Below are 27,185 nucleotides of genomic sequence, written 5' to 3'. Positions count from 1 at the left end.
TGTGGGGCTAATGCCCCTGAGAAAACCTTCAGAATTCAATCTCATTGATTCTCACAGAGGAGTAGAGGACGCTGCCTCCGGTCTACACCCTGAGTCATTACAAACACATGAACAGAAACTATTTTATTAAGGCACTTTGTGCAAATCTTTATATGGTAAAAGTTACTTCTGTCTCAAGAAAACACTTCCATTTGGAATAAATTTGAAATCTTAGAGTTCAAAAGAACACTGGTCATTATGAAAACACAGTTTCAGCTGCTTGAACAGTGAACTTTTCCTCAGTTAGACACACACACATTCTTTCTTTGTGTGTGTGAGAAATAATGTGTATGACAAGCTGGATGTTGAAGGGATATAGTGATGGTGGTGATGGAGGGTGGATGGGTGGCACAAAGTCCATGTGTTGTATGACCTTGGTCCCCACTGAGGGGACCTAGTTTCTTGCCAAGCCAATCAATAAGCTAAACAGGCGGAGGATGGCTATTTGGAGCATGGGAAGCCAAACTCAAATACTGATAGTTTATCTGCCTGTCCCAGCACCACTTCTGTGCAAATATTGGACCAGCACATTTTTCACGGTGACTTGCGTTTGGAAAAAAAGGAAAGACTTTTAGAGGGGCGCAATAGTAGGGGGTTGGGGGTCAGATTTGGTTGAGTGCATACATTACAGAGCAAAGTCTCCCTCCTCCCTTCATTTCCTCTAATATCCATTGTCTTGCCACCCAAACATTTGGCCAACAAGTGCAGCCGCTTCTCTGTGGCACAGTGCCTGACAGTCAAACAGAATAAGAATAAGAGAGAAAAGTAAAACCAACCTCAGTCAAACATTTCAATAAATTACAAAAACATTTCAATAAAGCTTTTAATGGTTGATGGAGATCTTTATTTCTTAATTACCGGTAAATAAAAGAAATATCACACACACACACTGACACAAATGCCTACACAAACAAACACATACTGTATATGCCTTCACATGTACTTTTTTTGCTAAAAATGAAAAAATATTTTTTGGAAAAAGTGAAAAATAACTCAATGACGAAAAACCAATCCACAACTAATTCAGGATATTTAGTTCAATTTTAATTTCAGCTACTTTTACAGGTGGTTGCACACTGCCGTGACGTCATTTGATGCTTAACATAGCCTGCCTATGACAAAAAATAATAACGCTCTTCTGTACAAACAAGTGAACTTCTTGGATTAGTTACAATTTTAGTAAACATTTTTACTCCATGATAAGGTAAATTACTTTGAAAAGAGTAAACTGCAATTTGTTAGAGCTGATTTAGCTGTTTGTGGAAGGGACCAAGTCACAGGCTGCAGAATCAGCTTTTGATTGAAGAGTTGAAACAGCATGTTTTATTGTTCTTATTCTTCAAAACTAAAAAAAATATTATTTTGTTATTCCAATACTTTTGTTGATATGCAGAAAACATATTTGTTAAGAAAATGCTGTTTTAACAAGCGTTAGGCAGAATGGTGTATAACAGTGGTTTAGTTTAGAGTTGTTCCATAGAAATTCAAGATCATGCATGGAAGGTCTTGACTGATCTGTATGAGCCAATCAGTGTTGCTTGTTCACAGCATTTGCAACATGGCGATTATTTTAAGTCTCCACTGTCGTATCCAATTGTTACATTGTATTTATTTTGCCAGTTTTAGGGATGGAATTCATTTTTTTTCATCAACAAAGCATCAAATTGAGATACTTTTGTCTCCATGTTTACACATAATGATTTACAAATTTGGGTACCAGCAATAATCAAACATGGGATTTCATTCACTACACTGTGTCCTCACAGCACAGTATTAGTCCGGTGGGCAAAATAACATTTCTTTCCAAGCAGCATAAGAAAAGTCCAGAGACAAATTCGCAACTTGGATTAAAAGTTTATTATCAAAAATAACCATTGTGTGAGATAGCGATACTAGATCTCACAAACCAGAGGGTTTCAACGACAACACTGGAAAGCAGTAGATGACTATAGATACATAACAGGGTGACACTACGGAGCCATTGACACCTCCTTAACTACTGAAACTATAAACTAAAGTTCGGAACATTGGAGACAACTTCCAGATCTTCTTAGATGTAATGATTCAAAAACATTCTGCAACCCATTTGCAGTTCAAACTCATTAAATTCCACTGTGAAAAAAGGTTAATCCTGAGGACAATTATCTGTGACAACATGCCTCCATGTAAAATCAAGCGTACACAGACATTCCCCTGCCACTTGTGTTTGTGACAGAAAGAAAGACAATGGTATATCCAAATATCTGAAGTCTGATGCTGGCAGCTGGATCTGATCAATAATAAATGACTGACACATGCCATGCACTGTATCCCCATGCACTCTGGAGAAGCACCAGTGGATGAATGTTTGTGTGTGCGTGTGTTTGTGAATGAGTACAGAGGGTCTGAGAGCAAAAGAGAGACCCTCTGAGACAATTCAAAGCTCAGAGAAAAAGAGAAAAAGTAACAGAGAGAAACCTATAATTAGACAGAAGGAGGAAGGGGTGGCAGTGAGGGGTAGCTTTTCCCATCAGGTGTAAAAGTCAAAGCCAGCTCGTGTTGGTTCAGCAGAGACTGGAACAATGACTTCAAGAGCAGAGCGTAGCAAAACCACATTAATTATTAGAGAGAAGCGATCAAAGCACAACTGTAACATGAAATAAAACCAGAAAAAAAACCAGCACCATCTGGATGTAGAGCTTTGCATCCCAAAAACACCTCACTGCTCAGATGCCTGTCTTTTATTCTACTAAATGAACTAAAACAGGATAAAAACAACAGAAGTGTGTTTTAACTTTACAGAACCAAACTAAAATAAGGAAAAACCTAAGAGTGACAAAACAGAAAAACTTAATGCTAAAAACAGAAAACTATGGACTTAAATACTAACATATAAGCAATTTTGATGATTGAAAAAGGAAATGTGATTTGTTCATGGCACTGGACCAAAAGGAGAAAACCACTAGTCATAACCTAAACATAGCCAATTACCCTGAAGAATAAAAACGATGAAACTGAACAAACAGAAGCACCAAACTTAAGATTTCCAAAGTAAGTCCCTAAGTTCAGCTTCTTTCAAATTTGCTAATTCGTTTGGATTCTCAAATATAAGGTCATGAAAACCCTGCAGAATTGTTGCAAGCAGCAGAAGAAACATTTTTGCTTCGTTTTAACCGATATAATATAGTGAATGAAAATTGTGTAAGCATTCATTATTATCAATCATCTTTTGATCTATAGTAAGAGTCTTCCCAGTGTTTTTTAAAATACAATTATGCCATTTTTGCCCAAAATTAGACAAACTGGGTTGGCTTCCAGGACATAGTTTCTCAGTTTTAGGTGGGATTGTTGACGCGACATGAGCCTTCCTTCATTACCAATCATTCCTTTTTTTCAACACTCTCTCTTCCACTTGCAGCCTATAGCTTCTCACAGATCCAACCTAAATTGGATCTATCTAGGGGTACATTTGTGACCCAGATTCCAGCTCAGACGAAGAAAACAAAGATTTACATGAATCAATTTGTCTGCATTGGAATGGAGCGGAGCAGGGAGCTTGTGGTCCGCCGATTGTAGATTATAAGAGCTACAAGCTTTTTCCAACCACATTTTTTGGTCTCGTTCTGACACACAACAGTTTGAATAGAGAAATACTGTTAATCTTAACGTTCTTTTGTTTATCATGTGAAAAATGCTACAAGAACATTTTCAAAACAAATTTGATTGGAGTGTGTCTTTAAAGTAACCATAGGTTTCTGGAGATGTCATCTTAGATCATATGTTTGGTGACAGAGGTGCCCTTTTTTGAGTGTCTAGCTCTGGCAGGCTGAACTGGTGTGATGTTTTTTTCATGCTTCAGCTCCTCCATTCCACTTTGGCTTTTGTCCCTCATCAGTTTCCAACTCTCACATTTTTTCCCTGACTCTTCTCTCTCTGTCTTTCCAGTTCTCGCTCTGCCTCTCTCGCTGACACTGGGCACCAATTCCATCCCTGACCATCTGGGCCTGTCCTCCACCAGAGTGTGTGGGTACAAGCCGTCAAGCTTGTGTGACGCAGAGTTAGAGACCAGTCGCTCCTCAAGAGGGCATATGTGTGTGCGCTTGTGTCCATGTGTTAGTCTTTGGGTGTGTGTATACTGTGTATTTGTGTCAGTAGAAGCGTCTTCCTTTGCCAGGTAGACAGCTGCTGCTTAGCTGCATTACATCCCAAACAGAGAAGGCAGAGAAATGGAGACGGGAGACTTAACCCTGGATTTTCCAAAGAAGTTTTATTTTAACAATATGGTGGATTTTTTAACCGGTGATCTTTACCTGCAGTGACCTGAACTCTTCTCTGGAGAGAGTGAGTTCAAGTAAACAAGGAACCAGCTAACTTACTGCAAGTGTTTCATGGAAAAAATAACACAACAAATATTGTGCTTGTACAAAAATATTGTTATACTCTTATATAAGAATTTTTATGTTCCCCCTATTGACTGTATAAGAGAAGTGGGTGAAACGTAATCCATTATTGTTATTCTGACAAATTTAATGACTGAATAATAAGTGTTTATTTCACAATAGAAGTCAGTGGGATTTTGGCTTCTTGAAACCAGTAGGTACTTCCTGTGTGGAACTACTGTTCCAAACTGGAAGGAAAGCTCAAAGATGCCCTAAAAATACCAGGCAAAGAAAGATGAGAGTCAGAAAGTAAAGTGAGAGCTTTACTGCATTTTTTCAATAACCAATCAAAACCAAAAAATCCCTCCCCTTTACAAATGTGAGCTCTCATAAATCAAACCCCTCTCTGATTGATTATTTGAGGAAACAACAATTTGGTACTTCCAGGTTTGGCAATTAAATTTGGGGAACTAAATGTGGGGCTTTGTTTGAACAGATTTCCTGTCAGAAGTGGGTCTGACTTTGTTCCTCCTAGATTCTTCAACCGGATAAGAAACAACGGATTAAAGAAATACAGTAAAATACAGTTCTCAGTGGTCCACAATCTGACTCACAGAGTCATATAGTTACCATATGGCAAATGCTTTTTAAATATTTGTCTGCCTCTGATCAAATTCACCAAGGTCTTGAAATTAAAAAAAGAAATTTGTGTTATACAAATCTGCAGATAAATCCCACCTTTCTCAAATTTGCAAGGTCATAGAGTCCAAATATTTGAATAATTTGGTAATTGTTTGTTCCCCATTAAACTAACTATGCCTCGACTATTTCAGAAACACAAGTTGCATAATCGCTGTTTGGCTGTGTGCGTGGATATACATTGTATACGATCGACATCTGTGTGTTTCTGAGCCTGGGAGTCAGATTTAATACTCTTATCCATCCCTGTGGCCCTGCCTTTGTCTGCTCCTTAAATGGAGGTTAAGTCTCTGCAGCGCAGGCCTGGATGGATGAGCTTAATCAAACCATTAGGGTCCTGAGCTCTGAGGAGCATCTCACCACCTCCTACTGAGATCTGCTCTAAGACTTGGTGGCAGTGGCAAACACTCAAAACCTCTGGATTAGTTAAGCTCTCAGCGACTTAGCAGCATCCCTCTTGCTGTCTCTCCTCTGTCAGTCTGTCAGACTAAAAGCACTTTCTTTTGAGGCATTTTTAAAAACTCTTAGAGCAACTCCAGGCTATAAGAGCCTCAAAGTGCAAACACTTCCATTCAGCACTGATTGCTAGGACAATACCATTTCTTTTAGAGTGAACTTCAATTACAGCTACAAAGCTACTGGATGGCAAAATAAAGATTGGAAAGTTTGCATAGCTTAGTGCCTTCTTTACAAACTTCTATGTCCTTGAATCCAAAACTCCTTAGTCCAGATTTTTCTGGGAGTGATGCTCCAGTTGGTCATGGCCTCTGTCCTTAATTGATTTCAAAAATGGCACACAATGATGGATTGCTCTGAAATATTCCTCCATGTTCAGTTTGCAAATGATGAGCAGAGACAATGCTTGTTTTGTCCCCGGCCTCTTTTCTTGGCTCCTTGTCGTCCAGTGTTCTTGTTTTGATAAGCAGCATCAGAAAAAAACCTTCCTTTTGACCCCAAGGGGATGATGGGTTTTAGTATTTTCCCATTCTCTTCGTCCAAGGGAGAGGACCATATCAACATTTTCCCCCTTCCGTCCAGCTGATGCTCCATTTTCAAAGATTAGAAGCAGTTGCTTGATTCAAGGGAGAGCTTTGGAAATATCTAGAAGAGGCCAACCTCCCCTGTGTTTAGCTTGTAGAAAGTGGATAGAGATATCCTCCATTGTGAACCTTTCACTGTGACATTTGTTTGGGGGGAAAAAAGGCAGAGGGTGAAAGGAAGAAGTAGGACATATTCTAAAGCCTTTCTGTTCTGTAGGAATTAAACAAATGCAAAAAAAAGGGATAAAATCGGCTTAGACTATTGAGACAAGTACGTCTAAGAGAATGCACAAAAGGATGGGTGTAAACGCCGGATTCTTCCCCGCTAAAAACTTATCATGCACAGGATTTGTGCACAATCCATTTAAGTGAGTCCCTAACACGCTGCTATTGTATGCCTTTAATGGTTGGAAAGTGACTTGTGCCTAGCTATCGACTCTTCATGGGGATTACAGCTGAGTGCTTAAGTTGTAGTGAAACCGGGATTTAATGATGGCAAAGAGAAAACGTGAGGGAGGGAGGGCAGAAAAAAGGAACCTTACCAAGGATTTGTGTCAGGATCACACTGTCTGCGGCTGTGCTGTGCAGCCGATGCTGACACGCGAGCCAGCACACACAAACGCATGACCTGCTTTGTTACAGCATCTTTTCCCTCGGTTTGCTTGGAATTTCCTTGCTGTCCCTTTTCTAAGTACCATCTCCCCCTATTTCAGTCTCTTGCCCTCTCGCACTCGCATCCTTTTTTAATTAATTTCTAGCTGTGCGGCCATGTGAGACTTGGCCCTGGAACTGTCCGCTTCTGCATTTTCAGCTCTCATCTCTTACTGCTGCCAAACTATGACTCAATGCTTCTTGCACTTAAAGAGGTAAACAAAGCTACCGTAGTTTTCACAAAAGCTAAATAAATAAAAGCCTTAAACCTGAACTCAAATTCGTGCCTTTGTAACTGCCCTTACAGGTGGAAACTGGGTCTCTGAAGGCGAAAAATGGGCAAAGCTGTGGCACGTATGAAATTTTAAGATTGTAGACCACTCAGGTAAACAGACAAAATGCAAGGGTAAGTAAGGGTGAAGTAGGTGAAACGCAGGCATGTCACATAGACTTTTCGTTTTTTCAACCCTCAAAGGCACTGAGCAAGCGGCCCATTACTGTTGTTCAAGTGATAAGTGCTTGCTCTTTGGGTGCCTATTGCGAGCTCTTTGCACAAAGCATGGCTGTTAGAAATTAGTCGCACATCCACTTATTTACTAAATGCACACCCCGTGCATGCAGTATTTGCACATGGTCAGTAAGTGCCAGTGTGCGCACCTGGAACATTTACATTGCGTTGGGGCATTTCATTGCCTTAAACATTTCCTCATATGGGGCATTTTTCTTATGTTGGGGCATTTCTTTGCCTTGAAAATTATATTGCCACCAGAATTTTGTCTGGGGCATTTCATTGCCTTGTACATTTCTTTGCTTTGGGGCATTTTTATTGCGTTGGGGCAATATAATTCCCATGAAAATTTTATTGCCACGATAATCTTATTATCTGGGGCATTTACTTATGTGGGGCATTTTCATTGTGTTGGGGCAATTTCCTTATGTTAGGGCATTTTCATTGCCTTGAAATTTTTATTGCCACCAGAATTTAATTGTCTGGGGCATTTATTTCTTTGGGGCATTTTCATTGCATTGGGGCATTTTCGCCTGGAACATTTTCATTTTGTTGTGGCAGTTCAGTGCTTTGAACATTTCCTTATTTGGGGCATTTTTCTTGTGTTGGGGCATTAAATTGCCTTGTACATTTCCTTAGCAGCTGCGTAGCTCGGTTTGGTAAGGTAAAGGGCTGCCACACAGGAATCCAGGGTTCAATTCCCAGAGGGGAATAAACAATGGTACTGGGGTAATTGATATGATACTTCCAGGACCTCCAGTGGGGGTCCTTGGGCAAGACCCTTAACACTGCAAGACCCCCCCCAAGCGCAGCTCATCTGCAGCTCACGGCTCCCCCAGGGGATGGGTCAAATGCGGAGAACAAATTTCACACACCTAGGTGTGTGACAGATAGTGGGACTTTCTTTCTTTCTTTACTAACGACTAGAGTTTGGTTTAAAGGGACCGTATGACAGCATGTCAAAAGTAGGTGCAACAAAAACTGAGTTTACACCAAACGCAATTTGCATGTCAAATTCCCATCAAGCACCTCTGTTTCAACCTGCATCAAATTGGATGCTAGACACTTCACCAAAAATGTGTTCATTAACTGGAGGCTAACACACGCCACACTCGACACTCAAATTGCACCACAGGACCTTTGATCGTGTCTGTACGTTGACCAACATTGAAACTGGACGCCCCTGACGCGCGAATCACATTCAGTGTGAACGTTGTAAGACACTTGCACTCCCTTTAAGATGCAGCTGCTTCTGCATACAACAAGACTCTGACACCCCAATAACCTGCTGCACCCTTAACGGTCAACCCCTTCACATCTTTTTCCCTGGTATAACTGAATAAAGCTCTAATAGCTTCTTTGACAATCTTCACTCATAAAACATTTTATTTTGTGTTAGGGTGAAAATAAGCAACTAGAAACTGTTGTGATGATAAAAATGCAAATCTGGGTTTTTATTTAAAAAAAAAAAGGCTGAATTATTAAAAGTATGATAAAAACACAAAAAATCTTTCTCAAACAAACATAGAAAAGATCTTATTTCAAAGACATATTGCCCCTTTTTCAAATTAGAAAAAAGCAAAACAACTGTAATCCAGACAACTATTTAGAGAAGGGTCCAGGCAAAGGAAGTGTAGCATCCAGATCCTCTCAAAGCTCATGTGAAGCAGGTGATATCTTTGATATCTTTAGAGCAGACGAGGCAAGTGGCATTCCAGAAGGGTCTGAGACCCCTGTTCTCAGAAATGGGTTTAAAACTGTTGCAGTGACCCCCTTGGAGCATTCAGAACAAAGCGGCTCGATTACCTTGACCTAGCATGGCATGAACTGCTTTTTTATATGACAGCAAGCTCTGTGAGGGCTGCATCAGCAGAATGTCTGCTGGGTCCAAGAGTTTCTCAGGTTTCATTTGGACAACCCAAGTGCAGGAGCTCTGAACAGGTTAACAGAAAAACCTAAAGTACCCGAAAAATATTGAACAAAAAAGGGGCTGATCCAAAGGGAGCTGCTTTTGCTCTAGATTTAGCAACAAGAACCTTCCTATTTTGGTGTCTGTGTTGGTCTCTTTGACTGAGGTGAACTTTAAAAAGCACGGAGGCCCTGAAGTGCAAATCACGCCAAACAAATAACTCCATGCAACAACATATTAGAGATAGCAACAACAATTAAAAACGCAAAACCAATAAAAACAACTTTACATTTTAGAAAGCAAAATAAAATTCGAGGATCCAAGAATATATTTTTAGATCTTTCCTTAAATATCAAATTATTTCTATGGAATTAAGTCTATTAGGACTTCAACCAAAAATAAAAACAAAGAATCAGGATGGTCACCATTTTGAACTATTTCAAGAGTTTCTGAGTGAAAAAAACAAAAATTTCTTTTTACTTTCTTCTTACAGATGTTTCAATGATATTTGTAGTGTAAAAATACATTAAAAGGACATTAGTTTTTCACTTAATGACCACATCTTTTTGATACATTGCATCTTCTCTTTTCTCTGTTGCATTGATTGTGTGATAATCCATGTAAGCTGTAGCTTTATTGTTTGAGTACACAACAAACAAAGTGGACTGACTTAATAGGAAGACTTAGAGGGTTGTGTCACATCAACACAGGAAGGAAGAGCTGGTCATCACCTGTGAAAGGCCTGCATCTTGCACACATGAGCAATATGATACACATTTGTTTCAAAGAAAGACAGGACGACGTCGTAGATGACGGACGAGTGTCATAAAGAGAACGCTTCTCCTTGAGCATTGTGTGTCTTTTCTCTGAGCTAACAAACTGCATGAAGGTAAACTCTGGAGCACCTGCTCCCATTGTCGTACTCTCACCCACCCACACTCGCACACCTTTCCCTTCTGCACACAACACCCAATACTGAGTAAAGATGAAGAAAGGGACCAAGCCCTGCACACAGCAAAGGCCACCTATTCATATAAAAACAGAAAACCCTCTGTCTTTTCTCTCACTAAGCCTTGATATGTTCCTCAAAGCCACTGAGGGCTATTGTGCGTCTCTACCTTTGTTGTCTTGTGCTGAACAGGCTGATTATAAAGATGATGATGGTAATGATGACTGCTCTGCCAGTGGCTTAAGGAGAAGCAGCTGCCGAGGGGTTGAGAGATGCCCAGACAATCAGCCTGTTTACTCAAGAAAAGGTACACTTTGGATCATCAAAGTGGAGGCTGCTGAATGGAGTCTGACATGTGTGCGCGTGATCGCTTGTGCCTTGGTGTACGTCCCAAAGAGTTTACAAGCACTGTTTCGTCCTAGTTTCCCTCATCCATTCTGTAATTTGCTGGACATTCATACTTTTTTGACCATTTTAAAGCAGGTTTAATTTAGAATAAATAATGATTTCTTTCATTTGATTGAACTTTTACTTCAAACATTGGATTACATTGTGTCACAAAGCTCTTGTTTCTGTTTCCAATCTCTATTTTTGTGATCACATTCTACAATTTATTCTGACCATTATTGCTACTTGTTTGCACCATTTGGTTCAAGTTGGTGAAAATTTGTTTTATTTTTTAAATTAAGAAATCTTGGTAAAGACCTTTTTTCCTACCCCACTGGAAGATTTTTATTTGTTTTTTGATTATTTAAAAAAATCTGCTGACGTGGTAAGAATTTCTGACTTATCTCCAAGTCTACTTTTACAACAATGTGCTTTCAAGCGACTACTTCCAATGAAAAATATGTAAAAATGTGTAAATGCATATTTCAGGATTCTGCGTTCAAAGCTTTTGCATTCATGCACAGTTATGCAAGTTTTTAAGTCAGTTTATGGGCTCTAGATAGAAAACCTGTGGCCATTGAACGAGCATCGAAAGTTAAACCAGGTTGAATTTTGACCAATCGGGGAGTTGGTTTTGGTAGTGACGTATGCATGGTGTCCCTTTAAATTTATGGAAGTGCAGACCATTTGAAATTGATTATGATTGGCCGGAATATCAGAATAGAGCTGTGTAAGAAAAAGTCTAAAGCAAGCTCCGCACTGCGGTAATGTAGTTGTGGAAGTTACAATAAGTTGATGCTGTTTCTGCTCTATACCTACACTGTTCCCTCATTGCAGCAACGATGCTGTTTTCATCCTGACTAAGCTCCAGATGCTGAAATGCTCCTTGTACGTCTACTGCAGCAAGAGGGCCAAAGAGGTTAATGCGCTCATGAAAACGCAACCAGCTGTTGGCCTTCTAATTTTTAAACCTTCTCCAATCCATCCGTCCATCCATCTCGGCTCACCTCCATCTAGTCTTCTCCTCACCCCCTCCATCTCCCAAAGCAAGAAAGTAAACGCGATGAAAAGCGCTCAAATGGTGAAACATCTGCTGGGAGCATTTCAGTACAGCCAAGAGCGTCTTAACTCCTCCTGAGCAACAATATGAGGCCATTCTCTGAGCAGGGGCAACAGGGACTTAGAAAGAGATAAGAGGAGATAATGGCTGGATGAAAGACTTGGGGGCTGCAAATGCACAATCGGGAGGTCCACACAGAGATGGGGTTAGTGCACAGTGAGGGGAGGAGGAGGGTGTAGGAAACTGAAGGAAAATGTTCTGGTAAACAATGGCTTTTTATTTTCATGGTAATCTGTAACATGACTTTTTTTAGACAGAGATTTAGGTTATTCGGGGGGGGGGGTGCATGTAGGTGATGATGTATGTGTTTGCCTACAAACACAAAAATACTTATAAGTTATCTGAAGTCATGCACAAGTGAGGCTGTTGATTATTCAGACATGTAACTATTAAAAAAGATCTAATAACATGTTGTACATATACCTCCTACTTCACCAGCATTAACATTTCCGAGTGTTAATAAAATTATCAGCAGAATAAATCAAGGAAAAATTAAAGTTTCCCAACCTAGAAGTTAGTTGTTTCAATCTCAGATCAGAGAAAAATTCTCAGAGGAGGTGTGAACAGAAGGATGTCAGGAAGCAGGGGTGTGCTTACTCTGCACCGACAGTTCAGCCCACAGCTCAGAGGTGAATTTCTAATGAACTCCTGCTGCTCTGCAGAAACTATGTTCTAGAAAACTACATAATCATAGTTAAAAGACCACTGATGCTTTTAGAATAGATCCAAAGATTATCAGAGTGAAACTTTGAAATAAGACTCTCAGCATCATTGTTTCTACAATCTGCCTGAAGCAAACTTCACTGCCAAAGTGAATGGATAGTAGAAATTTGATTAAAGAACAAGTTAGTTTGGGTAGGAACCTTAACTAATTAGAAGCAAAACCATGGATTCTGGTACAGCAAGTCTCTACATGATACAATCATGTTGCACTGTTGCACATCTTCTAAACATGCTGCTGTCATGTAAACTGAAGTGAACAAAGAAACAGCTGGGTTCACCTCGTGCCTGGATTAAACCTGATGGCGTGTGATTTCTGGCGCTCTCTTTTGCAACATTTGTAATTTTTTGCCTACCCATTTAAATGGTGCCTATGAGTGTCAGCACAAATGCGCAGATAGATTTGATTTGCACTTGTTTCATGGGAACGTGTCAAGAATGCTCGTCCACATGTCCAGGCGCCACTCGCCCTGATAAAAGCCCTTTGACACTCAGCTGTTTAACCGCTCAAACACTCACTGTGTGGTGAACCAATCACAAACACACAGCTGCAATGACCTCCACGGCATCTCCAGTACCCCCTCCCCAATTTAACAAGGAATAACTCGTGAGCATGAGCATGCACATGAGTTTACGTGCCAAGAAAAGCCTTTCCACGCGTTTAGCCGTCTGTTGAGGGCGTCCTACCCCACACAGCCCCCTCTCCTTTGCATTTATCATTGTAGCGACAGGTGCTTGTCCAAGACATAATAGAGCTCCTCCACAGCTGACAGCCACCACACCAGGGACGTGAACACAAGAGGGTTTTTATAATTGTTGGTGCAGAAAAACCAGAGAAGAGACTTTTCAGATCTATTATTCTCCTTTGAATTTAAAGGTGAGAATAAGAGGTTTCAAAAGAAAAAGTGACAAAAGAATTTAAGATATGGTCGAGTTGAGAAATGGAGTAAGTGAACCCGAGTACCTCAAAGAAAAGGAGAGGTAAATATAAAAGGAGCATGAAAGACATGGAGCTACTCCCTGCTCACAGTTCTTTCAGCTCAAAGGGAGACTAAAGACTGTTGAAAGTTTTCAGTGAGTCTTTGATTCAACCGGCTTGCAATGCGATTCCTAATGAGAACAAAAAGGAGATGCAAGAGAAACTTTTTTTTTTTTTTTGCACTGGCTACACAATAAAAACCTCCAATGCCAAATTGGATTTGATTCAACAAGTTATGTTTGTTGGTTGCTCTCAGTGTATTTATAGTTGGAGTGTAATGTACCGTATGTTTCCTGGATGAGAGCATGAACAAATAAAGAGCTCTTGTTGGCCTATGATTTACTTCTGATTACAGTTCAGAGATATAAACAGCCCCTTTTAATTCTTAGAAAGCATTATTTATGCAGTGTGAGAGCATGTGGGTGTAACAAACTGATTCCCACTGGCTTCATATCAACATTTTTATTCTTAAAATATGCATTTATTAATATTGTTCTGGGATTAAAAGCTCTTCAGATACTTGATCTGACTTTTTTGCTTATAGCAGGATTCTCCACCAGCCGTTTATTTTTAATTCAAATAAAAGATTGAGACTTAGACCTCCTAAAATGAACTATTTACTTGCTTATTGCTTTTATTTTATTTTGGTTTTTTTGCTTCTTTTACACAGGTAATGGCAAGTTTACATGTTAGACAGTTTACACAGTCTACATGGAAAGTTTAAAAACAAATTGTAAAGAACTGTTGGTGAAATACCCCAAAATGACAGAAGATTGGGCTTAAGGGCAAAACCTTAGAGGTTTAGGAAATAAACCAACAAACTGCAAAACAACAGAGTCATTTAATGCAAAAAAGGAACCGTGTGATATAGCAGACAACCTGACCAGAATGAAGGGAGAACCAAACATCTAAATAGACCAAAGATCATTAACTTACAGTGAGACAGCTGTTGATGATTAATAACTTGAACCTGGTGTGACTGTGCAGGAAAAACTCACAAAACATTAAAAAAAAGAAAAAAAAGAAACACAACTATAATCAAACAAAGCAAACAATCCTCACAATTGAAAAATTAAAATCAAATCAATTTTTTACCTGGGGAATTTTATTTTAAACAGTTGGGTTGTTTTTGTTTTATTCTTCAGATTGTTTTTTTAAATAAAAAATCTTAAGTTTGATTTTAAAAGTTTATTGTACAGCCTTAAGGCTATTTTTTAATAATAATTTGGTTTCTTAAATTGAAATTTAAAAAAGGTAAATTGTCATTTATTTGACTTAACTAGTCTACAAACCACACTTGAGTGAAAAGCTGCTAAAATAAAAATGAAAAGACCTTTCTGCACATAAAAACATTACAAAAACCAAAAGAATATATACAACAGTAATCAAAAAAGGCAACAAAATCTTTATATAGAAAAATTCCTTTCAGCTTTCAGATAGCTTTTAGTGAAACTAAAAATTCAATTTTGATACTGAAAGTACCACTTTTGTTCTTTTTACATCACAATTTACGTGCTTTCTATGACTCAAGACAACGGGTTCTGAAATAAATATTTCAAAAAGTAAACTGATTTAAATTGACTGAATTATATGCTCCAAATTAGTGAAACAGCATCCAATGTCTAAAAAGACACCTTTTTTTTGCCGTAAAACACATCTTTAATAACCATGCATAACCTACAGGGTAATCTAGCTCCTTGTAGACAAAAGCTATTGTATAGATGACTTTTTGAGATAATTTGAGCATTTATGGGGGGGCTTACTTCAAACAAGTGGTTTTACATGTTCAAATTTAAGACAAACGTGACACTGAAGTTGACCAAAAATTCGAGTTCTGTTTACAAAATGGAGAAACTTTAGTTGATGTCAGCTGATCTCATGAAGCTGAAGGAAGCTTGCATGCATGCTCAGGGTGGGTACTTGGCATGTCAAAAGGACCAGGTGCAAGGCTGGGTCCTCATCACGAGCATGCTCAGGATAAACAGGGTCTCTTTGTCAACTCTCCAGGGACCACTGTTTCCTGGTAGTCTTTAATGGGAGGAACCGGACTTCACAACAACAGTGTGGATCAAACGGAGCCGTTTTGCTGAGTCAGTCTTAAGAAAAACCACGATTTGACTCGGAAAAGTTTACGGCAGAAAGAAAAAGGTCATTGAGGAGCACAGCTTTCTGAAGAGATTACACAGAGAAACTTACAACTTCGATTATTTTTACGTCTTTTAGGTTAATATTCAGGACTGTCCCATTTTTTTTACAAGTTACAGCTTTTGTGTCTGCCAAATTTAGTGGTTGATGTTGCAGTGGTGATTTAACCGAATTATTTTTCTCCCTTCAGAATTCCCCCTTCAGCCTAAAGTAACCTGCCGTCTACCCCCCCATCCCTCTGCCTGGTGGGGCAGGAAGCGGAGCAGCTCAGACGTACTGTACAGTCCCTCGCGTCTGGGCCGGAACCAGGATGTGTTGCTAAGCGCAGGGATGATTGTGTCAGCACTTGCTGGCCGCTTCGTTTCCTTACAGGTGATCTCCTGAATGGACAATGACAGATATACGTTTCCTGCTATTTTTCAACTCTGCGGAGGGGGATCAGAAAAACACGGCACTCTGTGACCAAAGGGCCACCTCTGCCAGCAAGAAAGCCGCCTCCTAAAGTTAGCAGAACCTCAGTGAGACAAAGGCACAATCAGACAGTTGGACACGAGAACCAGCACTGACCCCATGACCTCAGACTAGAGAAGAGAGGGGGGGGTTGGGTTTGGTCTTCTGTGGCCTCAAATCCGGAATGATGAGGAAAAAAAGAGGAAGCTACTCTTGATTTCTGACGCGTTTGATGAACTTTGATCGGTAGGAGGTTGAAGAGGATGAAAGGGTTACAGAATGGGACAGAGGATGGGGTTAGGGGGGGCTTGTGGCAGGATAGCTGAGTTCATTTGTTTGATTTATGACTTTTTCACTTTTTTAACAACAGGGACACCACAGTAGGTGCAGGGAAAGGGAATACAGATGAACACTGAAGAGGAGAAATGGTCACGCTTTTTTGATTTATGACTAAAGTGATTAATGTCGAGGATATTAGTTCTTTGGAAAAACTGCCGGCCCTTTGAATAAAGCTGTGTTGTGCTACATGTCTGACGGACAAGCAATTATGGTTCTGACTATTTGAAGAGGGGTCAACTGTTGTTCACTAGAAAGAACATCCCTGTTTTTAAATTGTAGTTGAGGGAACTGCAAAAAATTAAAAAAGTTTTCAGGGAATACACTTTACCCTATTGCAGAGATGAGTACTTGTCCTTGAATCACACTTCAGTCTCAAGCTATGTACACATTTGACATGCATTCAAGAACGCACCGGTAGCCCATGGTGTTCACACTGGACAAGCGAGAAGGGGCTTCTTTTTTATTTTTCTACTGATTACTAGCGCATGTCCACCATGGTTGGAAGAGCCTTGGTGTGAAATGTTAAAACGGTGCAAATTTCACAAATGTCTCTCCGGGCTTTTTCTTTCACAGCTCTATACCGATATGTTAAAGACTTGGTGTTGTACAATCACAGCCGGACACAAACCCCACCTTTCTTCACCATGACTGATGCAAAGCCCATCGAGACGACTGTTGTTGTGAATTTGGGCTATACAAATAAAATTGAATTTAATAGAATAATTGAATGATCAGTTTTCAAATAATTGGCACTTCAATGAATTAAACGGGACGCCATCCATACGCCCCTACGAAATCTGAGTTCCTGAATAGTTAGGCGTATTATCTGACAGCCCAGTTGCCGTCTGGCCATGTTTTTATACATTTTTTTGGTGTACGGTGGCCTTGAAGTGCAAATCACATTGACAAATCAATCAACGCAAAAACATATTAAAGATAAAAACAATAATTAAAAAAGCAAAACCGATTCGAGCCCCGACTAGATGATGGCATTTGAATTTTGAAGAAGAGGGGAAGCAGAAGACATCAAGGAGGCTATGGTCTAAGGGTGTGTGGTCCAGACTGGCGACCTGTCCAATGTGTACGTCGCCTTCTCCCAATACCAGGTTTGGCTCTGGCGGCCCCGGGATACAGTGGGTGGAGACGATGGATGGATGGATGGATGGATGGATTGATGGATGGAAAAGAAACAAAGAGGCAAAAACTTTGATGTCCCATAATATCTATCTTTCCTGCTTCGTAAAATTGTCTTCAATTTTTCTCTTCAAGAATTAGTCTCCAATAACTTTTGCTTTCCGTAACGTTCCTTTGTATGTTGTTTAATTGTCTTGGAATTATGTTTTGTTTTTTGAAATCGTCGTGATCTTTAACATGTTTTTGCAATGAGTGATTTGTTGGTGTGATTTGCACTTCAGGGCCACTGTACCTGTAGTTATTTCTGTCCTGTTTGTTCTTCAGAACGACAAACTCTGACATGTGAAAGGGCGAGAGGAAGCCCTGAGGTCAAACATGGTCAGGGACCACTGCTTACCAATCTCATTTTCAGAGAACATAAATCACGCGAAATCCACCAGTTCCTTTCGTCTTCAAAGGCTTTTGTTTCACAGCTTCAACACAGAGGTTATCAGCAGGGCAGCAGCAATAGTGTGTATAATAGATGTACTTATGCTGCCTGATAAGATACACTTCGAGTCTGTGGCTCCTACTCCTAACGTCAATAAAACAAGCAAATCAGGGGTAGGTTTTCTTTAGGTTTTGAATTATATCACATCAGCATGGATTTTTTTAACTTCTCTACCAGTATAAACAATGCGTACTGTTGCATTGTACTGTTGATTGCATGGCGCTGTGCCTCAGTGCCATCAACCCTGACTAGATCAGAAGGTTAGACACTCAGTCGGGTACAGTAGATATTGATGTTGTCAATAATTGTGTCTTGGAGCAATCCAGCTGACAAGAAACTCCAAGGTTAAGCGGTGTTAAGCACACCTACCCATCCTCGTTAGACAACGTTTGCCTCAGTGTCAATCCCATCATATGTCAGCCTCTTTTATGTTTGCTTGTTCATTCGCAGGGACAATTTTTCGTGCTCCCACTGGCCCCTCCCATTGGCAAAACCACACATCTCATTGAAGGTCACACTCACGGTCCTACATGTGCTGAACCAAGGAGCTAAAATGGGGAGGAGGGGTTGTGATGTGGATATTATATTGGTAATCACTAACACTGTATCTAGCCGTAGCCCTGTGGAGGCAGTGGCCTAGCAGCCGCGTGATCTCCAGCTAACCTTGCCCACGGGCCTCTTTTGTCTGCACGCCGCACACGGCTGGCTCCATCCTGTCTCTGTTATTGAGTGGGTTGTTTCAGGAGGGGGGCGAAATCAATGGCAAATTGCTGGCACTGTTCTCAGGACAGTGACCAAAACCCGGTCTGTTGGCCCCCTTTACATCCCGTTCTACTAAGCTCCCCCTTTCTCTTGCATCCCTCCACCGGTCCTCAACCCCTCAGTTGCCCCTCCAACCCCTACTGTCTGATTGACACTTGAAAGGTGGCCGAGGACGGGGCCGGAGGCGATGTTCCACGCTCTGGAACCCTACGTGCAGGGGAACAGCTGGTGACATCTGCAGAGAAGCCCTCAAAAGGCAGTTAAAAGCGTGCTATCACACCACCTCCCTCTTTTCTTCCCTTTTTTCACTCTCTTTTTCCTCTCCGTCATACCCAGAGTACCTCCAACCCTTCTTACCCTTCCACCTAATTCACTTCATTTCTCCCTGGTCCTGTCTCCCCCTTTTCTCTCTCAGATGTCTCTTCTATCTCCTCAGAGCTGGCCCTTTTGTCTGAAGCAGTGATACAGGCACCCGAGGGCCTTTGAATTGCATGCTTTAAACTTGGAGTGCGTACGTTGGAGCATGTGTGTCTGAGCAAAGGCAAAGAGCAGGGACAGAGAAAAAGGGGAAAAAGCAAAGAGAAAACGCCTGTTTCCTCTTTAAAACAAACACCCCTCTGGTCATTTTATTTATTTATCTGGTTGTTCACTGAGAAGTCACTCAGTGTCTCTGTGTTTGATCTTCTTACATGGAAAACTAGCAGCTTTATTGATATCCACAAGCACACGCCCAGTTAAAAGCTGCCTTTTAAGAGGTCCCATTGTCCCCGTTCAATGGCATTACCCTGGCTCAGCTCACAGTGAGTGCTTGGGAAGCGGAAGGGGGTATCGACTCCGGTTAAAAGAATCCAAACGTGTTAACTGATGAGACACACATCGCCCACAGGAATGTCAAACTTCCGACCCATTCGGTCTGCCCCAATCCTTTCCCGTTCAACTTTCTCTCATCGCTCAATATCTCTGTCACATGGAGTCAAAGGCTAACTCTGCTATCTGGTGGGTAGCTTTAAGACTCATCCATATAAACGGAGAAAACGACTTTAACATTTTCACAAGCTGAAAAACTTCCTCCAGCCACACCCCAAACAAAGTCTCCTCCCACTTTGTTACTGTTTCTCCTCCTCTAAGAATGCAAAGGAGAGGTCAAAAGGCCGGCGTTCTCCAGGTGCCCTCCTGGCATCAATATTTCAGAGCTGTGTGAATCCCTTCTTTCAGGGAGCCAATCCCGCTGACTGAAGGTATCTTCAGGACCCAGGGGCGGGCTGACGGATGAGCACAAAGCACCCGTCAAACTCCAAGCAGCGCCGCATTAGACACTGCCCGTGTTATGTGTGTGTGTGTGTGCATGTGAATGGGCTGTGTGTGTGTCTGTAAGTGGAAGATTCGGGCAGATCCCCCGCGGTCTCCTTTGTTGGGCCAACCTGCCGTGTGAATGGAGCAGGAGCCGTGAGTGACACAGGAAAGTGTAGCTGGCGGTAAAGTGAGATATTGACCTCTCAATTGCTGTGGAGCGTGAGTTAGCAGAGCTGAGTGTGTTTGCACAGCAGGTGGAACTTATGAGAAACACACAAGGTCAAGAGAGGAAAGTGCGAAGGTGTACATTTATTTGAGACTCATAAAACTTGAACCGCTTTCGTTGGGTAAGGTGGCAGCAAAGCTGGCCTGATAGCTGGGTGCACAGTAACATGAAACAAGATTCCCCCCAGTGATAATATTCAGTTTCAGCTCTGCCAGCGTGTCCTGTCTGCCCCCGTTCAGAGCCCCTCCAAGACAAAGGGGGAAGGAGCCTGGCGGGGGAACAGTAGCTTCTTGTTATTATGACATGTGGTAACATGAACTTCTTAGAAGACTTCTCCTGTCATCCCGACCTCAGGTCCTCTTTATTCCACAGGCAGGGGATGCGGAGGTCACAACCTCCCGGACAGATTATGCTGGAACATGCTGCGCTGTGTTGAAAGTGACTTGAATAAGTTTATTGGCTAAGCCGGTGATGGCCCTTTGTACAAAGCCCCTCGGGAGATAGAATACAGATTAGTCCGTGGATTGACTATTCATATGAGATTGTACTTAGTCAGAGTTTGATCTGACATAATCGTTCTCAACGTTTTTTTCTTTGCTCTGAAGACGTAGCAAGAAAATTTATTAAAAGACCCAAATGTCTTTTGTGATCATTATAATCTCATTTTCCTTTTATTAGTTCCTAAGGTTAAATGTATTATTTTCAAAACAGTCCATGCTTGGATCAATAAAGCATCTAATTAGTCTATCATTATTATTTCTACACCTTCTGGTGGCTGGTCTATTATCCTTTATCATTATCTATTACCCCAAGATGTAAAAGGTCTTCAGGTTCTAAGAATATTTCCTTTATTTTTTAGAGATTGGGTGGAATTCCAGCATATAAACTGGGGAAAAAATGTCCCACCTTTATACATAAGAATTTATAGTACAGACAGTGAGTGCTAGAAGAAAAAAGTGTGTTTTTTTAAAGGTAAACAACAGTTAAAAGTACGACTTAATTTTCATCTGGTCTGGTTGTTTTCTGGTTACAAATCAGAAATATTCCTGTTGAAAGTGCTGTATTTTTTTTTTTACCATTTCTAGTCATGTAAATCTGAGGACGTCTGTGTACTTTTCTACAAAAACATCTGTACAGTCAAAAATGGGCATACTAAGTGGTCAGGTAACATCCAGAACCTGTTCAAGAAAGGCCAGAGTCAACTGTTCCTTCTACAGACACTGAGATCTTTTGATGTCTGTGTTCATACGTTGTACATGTTTATCGATCTGTGGTTGCAAGAGCCCTGTTCCATTGTATTGCTGTCAGAAAGATGAAAAAGCTTCACAAACTCATGAGGAGGACTGGGTCGATCCTGGGAGGTGGAGTGGAGTCTGTTGGGGCGGTGTATGAGAGGTTTATGAGAGAAAAGGCATAATTTCCAACAAGTAGCATCCTCTGCATAGGACAGTTACTGCTCAGAAAAGCAGAAGGAGTGAGTGTCTCCATTCCCTGGGATGTAGAAGAGAACGCTTTAGGAAGTCTTTTGTCCCAATGCAGTTAGGCCACTGAATGTTGGAACCTTAAAATGAAGTCGGGATCTTTCATTAGAACCTGTTTTGAGATTTTAAAAATTTATGTATTACCTTAAGGACTGTGTAACAGTGATGAACTTTTTGTTGTGTAAAAACCAAATGGCTTGATATTCATCCCTTTCCCTGGTAGATTCACGACATTCCAAGATTACCTGAAGGAATAAGGCATTTTATTTTGTATATCAAGTGCAGTATTCATAAATTCATATGATACAGCCGTGCCAAAAAAATAAATGTGACATTTTAATGTCTATCTTTGAAGCAATGGCACTCCATGTGTCCAGTGTGACAATCCTGCAGAATCCTAGAGTACAGGCTGCACGGCAACAGTGTCTGGACCTTTATGGATCTCAGCGAGCAGTGGGCGCTGCCACAGTCCCCTCCTTTGTCAATTTTGGCGTGAACATTTGCACCATTGCAGATTGTCTTAAATGAGACATGATGGAACTACATTTTTTTTTTGCCATTTCATGCATCTTATGTGCATTAAGCTGTCTTGGCCTTTACAGAACCATTTTTGATCAAAAGTTGCACATTCTGCCCTCAGTTTTGGGTGTTTTGAGTAGAAACTACAAAAGTAAAAGGCCGATCGACACAAGGGCAAAATTCCACTTGTTAGAAAGGTGTGGTATCAATTTCAGTCAGTTGTTTAGATATTTCTATGACATTTTATAAATTTCTTGGTTTGCTTTTAACTACTTTAGTAACTGCTTTAAGTGTGTGAAATAAATCCCCTTAACTTTTTATTCCAACACATTTTTTTAAGTAGTGCTTGTTGCACTTAGTATATTGTCATCATGCCGTCCATGCTGAGGTTCAAAGGCCTCTGCCTTGGTGTAGGAGATGACAAGTCTGCTGCGGCACAGAGCGAGCCAAAAAAGTGACAGCGATGTGACTGCTCTCTCTTGTTAACGAAATGAATAAATGTGCTCTGAAAAGCCAATAAGCGGCGGGCGGGAAGCGGAGCCAAGGATCGCTGCGTCAAAAACAACCACTCCAGCCATTAATCTCTCTAACTCTCTTAGCCCCCCTTCTCACTTTCTCTTCCTCTCGCTTTTCCTCAGAGAGAATTACTGCCATAGATGTATAATTCACAGTGGTTTGGCTTTAGAAGGCAGCAGTGCTGTTGGAAAACATGGTGACAGCCAAGTTAGCGCACCCTCTCATTCAACTCCACCACCTGTTCACTGGGGATGGGGCAGAGAGGTTCACTTGATTTATATTTCATCTTTCCTCCCTGTCTAATGACTTTGTTGCGCACTCAGAGCTGGAAATTGTCTCATGTATTAAAAATGACAACTTAAAGGAATCCTAAAGCCCTGACACGATTGAGCACTTGGTTGTGGTTTGGATTGCTTATGTCAGGCTTAACCTGTCAGCTCCCTATTCCCAGGACAGCCCATCATATCAAGTCCAATCACTGTCACTAAGTTTAATGGAAATCTTTGTGCATTTACATAAAAGTCTGTGCAGGTGTCTCTCCCCAACAACAAGTTTTTTTCAAACTTTAAATATGCACTTATTTTGAAAGGGCTCCTTTGTTTTACTGCAAGCTTTGCTTGTGCACATGTACTTGTGTAAGCATTGCTGTTGACATCCATGTCACTGCCATTCATTAGCATGGTTTCTCTTTTGGAGGTGAGGAGGAATAACAAGTTAAAGGTTTGGCAGAGCTTCGCTTTTGCCCATCTGCGCAGCCCCAACATCAGTCTCAGGGTTTCCTCGTCAATGATGAGCGCTGTCATGAGCTTTTTAACCTCCTAACTGATGCTCCCCACTGGCCCTAATCACACATTAATGACATCAGAAGGACCCCAGGGCTGGCCATGTTGCTGCCTGCACAGACAGAGTGCTGATGAAGACGGCAATTACCGACCAGCAAACAGAGTAACCGCCAGTCATCTGTGCAGAGGTTGCGGGCAAATGTGAGGCAGGTTAAGCTTTGCAGGAGTGGCTTAAGGAAGGACCTGATAACTGGAGTAATTGGGAAGGTGTCTGTGTCAGAGAGAAAGAGGTGTTCATGTAAAAATGAGGAGGATTAAATGTCCTGAATTGTTGATTATGCTGCAAAAGAACCATATTTTTAGCAGGTAGATTTTTCCCCCTGATTTTTAATGAAATGTCTTTGATTTTTGCCCCCTCACACATGCACTCTCTCACGCTGCGCACTCAGTAATGTCTGTTTTCTCGCTCTGAGATAAGTGAGAGTGTTTGTATGAAATATTAACAGGCCATTTGCTCCTCTGCTCCTCTGTTTGAGAGCTGGAAGTTGGCCCCGTGTCTGTGGTTCCTCTTTGAGGCCATCTGCTGGTTGGGGGCACCAGGGAGTTTCCAGAAGGGGGCCCTGTCACCCAGGCAGGCAAGCCCAGAAAGCAGCATCACCTCGGGGATCAATGCACTCAACCTGCTGGGTGACAGAGCATCAAAGAACCCCAACCTACCAGATCACTGTACACACTGCAAGGGCTACTGAAATGTGAATGCTGTTGCTTCTCATCAGAACCTTGGGGAGCTGCTGTAGTCTTTGTGACACTTCTGAGGGCCTGCATTCACTGTAGTGTATGGGCTATTTATGTTTCCCTTTGTAGAATGACTGTTTGTTCACAGAGGCCTTGACAAAATGCCCAGAATCCATTTGGAGAGCCTTACTTTTCCTTAAAAGGCCAATTCCATTGTTTTCTTTTTTTTAAACAAAACTTTCAAAAGATCTTTTTATTCATTTGCTTGTCCATCTCTTGCTAGTTTGAAGTGATGAGAAACTAAAGCTCATCTGGGTCTGTAGGAGGAAATGCCCACACCAGGTCAGCAGTTCAGCATAGTGGGCATGAAGAGAAAACATCGTCACCTCTGAACTCTTTTTTTTTTTTTTTTTTTTTTAAACTTGTCCTGTCCAACAGCTAGGCAAACAGATGAGAGCTGAGGGCCTCTTGTGTTGGACATATTTTATTCTAACAAGAGGGGTTATTCATCTTCAGACAAACCAAAGGTATGTCTGAATAAACCCCTTTTGTAATTGAGGCCAAACTTTATTAATTTCAATCATGTTTGAAAATCTTTGGTGTTGGACCGGACGGAAAAGGAAAGAGGGGAACAAGAGAGAGGGACGTTAGAGAGAGGGGGGGGGTAGGAGGGTGATAATAGGAGGGGAAGGGGGGTAAGACCATGAAGCAGCATAGAGCAGGCAGGTTTACTGGTTGTTTATCGTTACGGTACGGTTCAAATGTAGTACAAAAAGGGGCGGGGCCTGTTCACACACACTCAAATATTATCAACACACCTGCTAGCCGCAGAAATGTCCACATGTCAACATGCACACAAAACAGATAGTGTTCACGAACGCATACTTATGCCTTTAAACCAACTAGTGTGAAATCTTTCATTCATTCAATCATGCAAACTATTAGTGCAAAGGTGAGCTAACACCTGTGCTCAGGTGAGTGTTTATGTTCTTCTAAAATGGATGGTGGAATGTGAAAAGAAGGAGGAGGAGCGCCCAGCCACCCCCACACCCATACCCCCGCCGCAGCAGCAGCGGCAGCCGGAATTCCCCCAGCGCCACACGGGAACAGGCAGGGAACAACCGCCCCCCGGGCGACCAAGACCGCCACCCAGGCCAGGGCCAGCAGGACCGCCGCGAGGCCCCCAGAGCCAGAGAGCAGGGAGGCGCAGAGGGAAAGAGAGCGCCGCCCCAGCCCAGCCAGGAAAGCAGCCCCCCGCCGCGCCGGAAGAGCCCAACGCAGGGCCCCACCGGAGAGGGACGCCCACAGCCCCAGACGAGCACCCCACCACCACCCAGGAGTTCCGGGCATCCCCCCGCCCCGACCCCAGGTACGAGCCAGGACCCCCCAAGGGAGACCCGCTCCGCACTCCAGGCAGCCACCCACCCGGCCCACGGTTGGTCCAGGTAGGAGCAAGGCAGGGGCCCGCCGCCCCCGCCCAGGAGGGGGGAACCCCGGGGAAAAAAGGGCGGCCCATAAGGGATGTTATAAATATGGCCCGACCAGGCTCGGCCATGTTGGAAGTTTGGCGGGGCCCAGCGCCCAGGGGCAAGGACCAGGACCCACCCCCCAGGGACACGAACACCCCCGGCTCAGGTGTAATATGAACCCCCCCACCGTGCGGAGAGAGCACGGTGGGGGGGTTCATATTACGTATCAGAGTTCACCTCTGAACTCTGATACGCAAATCATTTAAATTCAATCCTGCATGTCAGGGAGCGCAGGAGGAAGCAGAAAAAAAAGTGCAGATATTCATAAGAATATTTCAGAAAATGAGAAGAACTTACCAAAGTTCTATATAAAAATAGCAGATAGATATCACAAACATTTTAATTAAATAAAAAAATAATATTGTCCCGTGTCTGTAAGGTGTTGTACAGTCTAAAAGCTGACAGAAAGAATAATATGTAAAAGCACTCACTACAAAGTGTACTATATAGTGTCTTTGCCATTTTGTAGTGCTGTCCGAATTTACAATTCCAAAATCAAGAGCCCCAGAAGTCTCAGCAAAAAACCAGTGTACTTCAATGCTTACTAGATTAGGGAATATAGACCACAATGCATTTTGGGAAATAAATCGTGTTTAAATATATTTATTTTTAATAATCCATCAACATTTTCATCATCGTTTCAACATTTTCATTATCACAGTTTGGCTTTCAAATTTGTTTGCGCACAATAGTTTTCTTTTGTGATCAAAAATCTCCATTTGTCAATGTGGGTGATTCTAGGACCAAAGTCAAAGAGACTTAAAAAAACTCTTGCTTTAAATTGAAAGCTTGCAAAATTACTTTTAAGCAGATTCAACAGATATGACCCGAATAACCCTTGTGCTATCTTACCCACCCTTGCATTGACGTGTTCTCCCTACCATGACAAAGGTAAGGTTCACAAATCATTGAAGAAAAATTGTTCAGCGCACTGCCTAGTGGGTCTAGATGACCCAACTCCCAATGTTAAAGTGCCTAGGATAGCACAAGGGTTACACCGCACAGCAATAGCACACAGGAGCAAGAGAGATGATCTGAAACTGTGATGAGGAGTAATGAAGGAACAGGAATTAGCTGTGGTGATGACAAATCAAACCAGGTGTAAAAAAGAGGCTACATGCAAAAAGAATAAAGACACAAACCACAAATAGTAACATTCAAATGATTAAATTAATAAAATGAAGATTTACACATTCAGATCCTCATTATTTTTCACGTCTTACAAACTGAAATGTAACTTCAGTAAGGCCACAGCACACAACTTATAATTGAAAATTTGTAGAGCTACTTTAAATAACTATAGTATATTGATAAAAAGTGGTGTTTTTTACCAGACTCTTAAAATTATTTTTGAGCAGGGAAATTGGAATATGATGTCTAAAATTTGTTTAAGATTACTATTTTTAAAGAGATTTATGAGGCAGG

Source organism: Oryzias latipes, chromosome 24 (assembly GCF_002234675.1).
Source record: "Oryzias latipes chromosome 24, ASM223467v1".
Lineage (NCBI taxonomy): Eukaryota > Metazoa > Chordata > Actinopteri > Beloniformes > Adrianichthyidae > Oryzias > Oryzias latipes.
This window is presented reverse-complemented; position numbering follows the sequence as displayed.